The sequence below is a fragment of the Chenopodium album genome, chromosome 17, assembly GCF_948465745.1.
Source record: "Chenopodium album chromosome 17, dcCheAlbu1.1, whole genome shotgun sequence".
In the NCBI taxonomy this organism is placed as follows: domain Eukaryota; kingdom Viridiplantae; phylum Streptophyta; class Magnoliopsida; order Caryophyllales; family Amaranthaceae; genus Chenopodium; species Chenopodium album.
In genome coordinates this window covers 29,421,789-29,428,062 of record NC_137850.1, presented here as the reverse complement: position 1 = coordinate 29,428,062, position 6,274 = coordinate 29,421,789, and positions in this window count along the sequence as shown.

The following is a 6,274-nucleotide window of genomic DNA, read 5'->3' as shown; positions in this document are numbered from 1 at the left end:
CGATAATCAAATGACGTGAAAGGTACTCATCACTGGGTTTGGTTTTTGGGGAGACACAATCAGGTGTTTACACTTTGGTTTTGAGTCCGGCAAGTTTCTCGGATTTCTAATTGATTAACGCGGCATTGAGGCCAACCTTGAAAAAATCCAAACCGTCCTAGACATGAAGTCACCGAGGACAATCAAAGAAGTGCAAAGACTGACCGTATGCTTAGCGGCGCTCGGCCGATTTCTGTCTAGGTCAGGGGATAAGTGCTGATATTTTTTTCAAACAATCAAGAAAAAAGCTATGTTCGAGTGGAACGAATAGGCCGAGAAAGCCTTTGTGCAATTAAAGAACCATTTGCATACATTTACTCGGCTTATCAGCCCCCTCAAAGATGAGAAGCTATACATGTACCTTGCTATTTCAGATCATTCTTTAAGTGCCGTCCTCCTTGTAGAAAGGAATGACCATCAGATCCCTATGTATTTCATCAGCCATGTCTTGAACAATGCCGAGCTAAGGTATCCACCCATTGAAAAATTTGGGCTGGCATTGTTCATGACATCAGAAAAGCTAAGGCCACACTTTCTTTCTCATTCAATAGTGGTCTACACTGACCAACAATTGAAGAAGCCGTTCACAACATTGGAGGCTAGTGGTCGAATGCTTAAATGGGCCTTGGAACTAAGAGGTTTTGATATAATGTTCGAGCCTAGGAAAGCAATCAAGGGGCAGGCCTTTGCTGGTTTTTTAGCTGAAATGACATGGCCGGATTTACAGCCGGTAGGGGATCAGATCTAGAAGGTTTTTGTGGATGGAAGTGCTACATCAACCGGATGTGGTGCTGGTATCATTTGTCAGTCTCCCGAGGGAGATAAGTTTGAATATGCAATGAGATTTCAGTTTCAAGCCGCTAACAATGAGGCCGAGTATGATGCCCTTCTGGTCAGCCTTAGAATGTGTAAGGCGGCCAGGGCAACAAAAATTGATGCTAGTTCGGACTCCTAACTGATAGTTAGCCAGGTGAATGGTGATTACGAGGCCAGGGAGTCGGCCATGATGAAATATCTTCAGATGGTGAAAGATGAGGTCAATGAGATAAAACATTTCACCCTACAACAAGTTCCTCGTTCAGAAAATCTTAAAGCGGACGCACTCTCCAAGTTAGCATCCTCGGCATCATGTGATACTCCCAGATCGGTATTTTGGGAAGTAAAAGAAAGAGGAGTATTGATGCTTAGCCCGTACAGATTATAGACAGAAGCTCCACTTGGATGGACGGGGTGATCTCCTATTTGAGGGATGGGACACTCCTGGACGATCTTAAAGAGAGCTGGCTGATGAAAAGGAGAGCAGCCTGGTTCGAAATGAAGAATGAGGAGCTGTTCAAAAAAGCATTTGTTAAGCCGTATCTGAAGTGTATCACCCCAAAACGAGGGCATGATGTGTTGGACAACCTTTACTAAGGGCAATGTGGATCCCATATAGGCGGACGGGCCTTAGCGGAAAAGGCTACCCATCTGGGGTACTACTGGCCGAGCATGAAGTTGGACGCCATGAAAATGGTGAGAAAATGTGACAAGTGCCAGAGGTTTGCCACCCTTATTCACCGACCTACAAATAGCCTATCGGCCATAAGCAGTCCACTCCCCTTTGTAAAATGGGGCATGGACATCTTGAGGTCGTATAATCCTACGTCCAGGCAGAGGCGGTATATGTTAGTAGCAGTAAACTACTTCACTAAATGGGTGGAAGCTGAGGCCGTCCGAGGGATCAAGTGGACGGATGTGTCCGCCGTTATCTGAAAAATATAATCACTCGTTATGGTGTGCTACAGTCAATGGTGTTCGACAATGGACCCCAATTCGAAATGCCCCAACTCAAAAATTGGCTAAGTGACCAGGGCATCACTCATTGTTTTGCCTCGGTCGGATGCTCGCAAGCTAACGGCAATGGCATCAAGAGCAAGCTTAAGAAAGCAAGTGGCCTTTGGGAAGATGAGTTGGTGAACGTGTTATGGTCTATTCGAACCACAGCTAAAAGTTCGACAGGAGAAACCCCATTCTTTCTAGTCTACGGTGCTGAAGCCGTATTCCCAATTGAGATGTACGAACCTACCCTTCGGGTAATGCTATATGATGAGTCGGCCAATTGGGAGGCTATGAAAACGGCCATGGACTTTCTTTAAGAAGCTAGGGGTAATGCGCCACTTAGACATGAAATTTATCGTATTAAAATGACGAGGGCATACAACCGCAAGGTATCTAAGCATACACTAAAGATGGGGGATCTTGTTCAGAGAAAAATTGAAGCGGTTGGCCGAGCTAATGAAGATGCAAAGTTAACCTCCAACTGGGAAGGACCATACCGAATCAATGAAGAAGTAAGAGATGGTACATACCACCTTGAAGCTTTAGATGGTCGTCTATTCCTCGTACTTGGAATACGGACAATCTAAGAAAGTATTATGTTTGAATGTAGTACTTAGCCAGAAAGTTGTGTATACAACTAGGTTTAGATGACCGAGCCTTGTAATTAAAGCCGTACGGCCCCTCAACAATGTAATTTTGACAAAATTAATGAAAAGTCGAACATTGTTGTGTAAATTCTTGCCATTTATTTACGATTACTTAAGCAGAAATGCCGAATAAAAGTAATAATGATGTTGTTTGCAACATAGTAGCTCGGCCCTTATAAAGGCACTACAGAATGGTCGAGTTGGTGTATAGAAAGGGCATCCCTTAGTTATATAACTTGGCCACAATGACTGAGAAGTCAATCAACTCGTCCGACCTTAACATGGTCGGACGAATGAGCATTAGGAAGCCATCAAAATTGCCCAAGGTATTCTCACCTAAACAGGGACAAGGGCAAGCCTAGGCGTACAAGTCCAACCGATATTCAGAAGTTTCCAAGTTGAGATATTACTTGAAATTTCTTGAGTTGCGTCCGAGCGATAGTATCAAAGGATAACTCAAACAAAGTCAGCTAAGCGGTTGTATACTAAATGTTGATTTGGCGATTCACCTAGCCTAAGGGCAATCATTACTATGATTTGATTAACTTACTAGTCGTCATACCCTTCTAGGTATAAAAACTACTAATTTTATCAAAATCACATGGAATATAGGCTAGGTGAACGTCGACCAAAGGGGCATACCCTCAGTGTGCACGTACGAAGGCAATAAAAGCATAATAAAGTGTGCAAAATTTTCTAAGTATGGAAATTCATAAAAACCGCTCAAAAGGCGACAAAATTAAAATAAATAAAAACCGCTTAGAAGGTGGCAAAATATCTTACAAGACCGCTCAAACATGCGATCAAATCAAAGATTGTTCATCACAAAGAAATGAAAGCAGAAAAACCTAAGTACAGAAAGCTTAAAAATATGTTGCTGGAGGATCTGAGCTCTTTATGCAACCGACTTATCGTCATTAGCAGGCTCCTCCACGGCCGACTCCTTCTCGGCAATAGCATCGACAAGCTTCTCCTCGGCCGCCTCCTCTTCATTGGAAGGCTTTGCTGAAGCGTCCGTTGGCTCCCCCTTGGCTGTCTCCCCTTCCTCAGTTGGCTCGGCCTCGTCGTCCTCCTCCTCCTCCTCCTCCTCCTCCTCCTCATCATCATCATCACCCCCTTCGTCCTTAGAGTCGGACGAGGTAACTTCAAGTTCCGGAGAAGGTTGGCTGGCCTTCTCAGCTTCCTCTTTGAGGCAGACATACTCCTGGCACTTGGTAAAGCGCTCCTAATGATAGGCAGTTGTGCCTTCCTCGCTCATCAGCTGGAAGGCCTCAAAGAAATGATTCTCCAGTCTCTCCTCGGCCTTGTGCTCAATCTAGACGATTTTCATTGCACTAGGCGGCCGAGGGCCCTTCATCTTCTCAGACAAGTCAGCCACGAACTTGTTTAGCTTATCTACCTGGAGCTTGAGAGAGGCTGCCTCATCTTGGGCGGACTTGAGGGTCGTCTGGGACGAGAATAATTCGGCCTTCAGTTTCTCGGAGGCTTCGAAGCCCTCTTTCCACTGAGACGCATTTTGGATAGCCTCGTCCCGCTCCTGCTTGGCCGTCTGCCTTGCCAGGTTTTCCCTCTCAAGGGCCTTCCCTATTTTGACGATATTCTCCGTCTGCTTAGCTGCCTTTCTAGTCAAAGCGTTTAAGGCTGTCTCGTAGTGAAGCTTCAGGAGGGCCGCGTTGCTAGTGTTTGCGTCCTCAGCCTTCCTGATTTGGGCCCAGGCCTTCTTGATTCTCTCGTTCTCTTTGTCCTTTCACTCCTGGAAGGGAGAGAGACAAAGGAAGAGCTGCAGGCGGACGAGTGAAAGTGGAAAATATACTAAGTAAAAAATAAGAAGTAGACGCAAGAATGAAAGATGGGATTACCTCGGTGGTGCAGTTGACCATGGGGCCAAGGAAGCCCTCGTTTATTCTGCTGAATTTTTCCTGCTGCTCCTGAGGGACGGCTCGCAGCATAGCCTCCCTCCTAGCCTTCCGGTCAGAGCCCGTAAGCGACTGGCCAGGTGGTTTCATGTACATCTCCTCGGTAATATCTGCACACGGCAAAGAAAAAAAAAGGGTCAGAATGAACAAAATAAGTTCAAAAAGATAAGTTAAAAAACCATGACAAGACCCTTACAGTCCGAGAAAGATGGTGGGGGTGGGAAGGTTGAAAGCAGGAGGAGGAATGGGTTTGGCCCCCTCTCCATCCTGGCAACCGAGTACATCCTCGGCCAGCTGAGAGGCAGCCGCCAGCCAATCAGACTTTCTTATTAACTCAACATGCGGAGTCGAGATGGGGCCGGTCGTTTGTGTAGGAGTTTATAGGTACTATAAAGCGGAAAAGATGAATCATATTAATAAAGCACCTAATCCTAAGATCGCATGCATAACACACAAGACACATAATCATACCTTTGAAGCATGAATTCAACGTAGCTAATTGACTGGCAAATCAGGGAGAGAATAGATCCCCAAGCGTTGCTCCTCTACGTAGTCCACGAACTTCGAACGAGCCGTCCACTAATACTAGATCGGTTGAGTGAAAGGGAAAACCACGATCACCACCTTTAATGGACTAAATCGACCATCACGAACCACCACCACCACGAACCACCACAACCAGCGTCGAGGGAAGAGGAGAGTGCCGTGAGAGAGAGAGAGAGGAGTTTGAGAGAAGCTGGTTTCGTGTTTTCTAATTAGGGTTTCAACTTAATAGTAAAACTGTTCTATGGAATAACCTAGGCACCTAGTCTACTTATAATCATATTATAATTAGGCTAGGTTAGGAAGCCCGAAACCTCTCTAAACCCTTTACATGGCCGGCCATAATAGGGGATGAGGCCCATCATGGGCCTCGTCCTCTCGTGCTCGATCTAGGCCCTTTGTGTGACCTTATAGGATCCGTCCAAGTGGGCTTTGGCCTATTTTACTAGCCCAAAGATCGTTAGTACCTCTAGCCATGATATAACGACGACCCAAATATACGAACTTAATTATCTCCATGATTTGATCCATTTATATAACTAGTAATTGCACACGACGAAGACATATATCCTTCAATCTCCCACTTGTCTGAGTGTGCAATATTCAAATTCCTTAAGTCAATGTGTGTCGATTTGATAATATGACTGCATCACATGTCGAGATCATATTAATCTACAAATCGTTTCTTGAAATCTGAGATCGAATTATAGAACCAAATGATTACTGAGTAATGTATTTGAACGCGACCACGTATTTTCTGAATTTTCCCTCTTTAAGCGGCCATGACACATTCCCTAATTTAATAGGTAGACTCAATTCAATCTTGTAGCAACAAAGCTCCCACTCAACTTTTGAATTAACTAGGAAACATCCTTCATAATCTCCAGTTACGGGTAGACGTTTGAATGTACCACAGTTAAATCAATCATTGAATGAAACCAATGTTCCACTCATGTCAAAGTAATCCACTAATATATCCGAAAGCTCTATACTTGAACTTTAAAGTACGTCATTAGTTCGATCATGTATCATTCATGCATATCCAAGTGATTGATCAAGCATCACTATGCCCCTATAGCCCATGAAACTGCACTATCCAATCAATCTTACATGCTAGTCCATTTATTGAAATCATTTATGTCCACTTTAATGATTTCGAACTAGGAATTTAAATAATATATGAATTTTGTTCACCTGTGGAGTTTCATTCACCAGGTCATCAGCCTGATGAGCCCATCAATTCATAATTATTTTGGACATTTTATTTAATTTCCAAAACCATAATTAAATAAGAGAAATAATAATTTATTA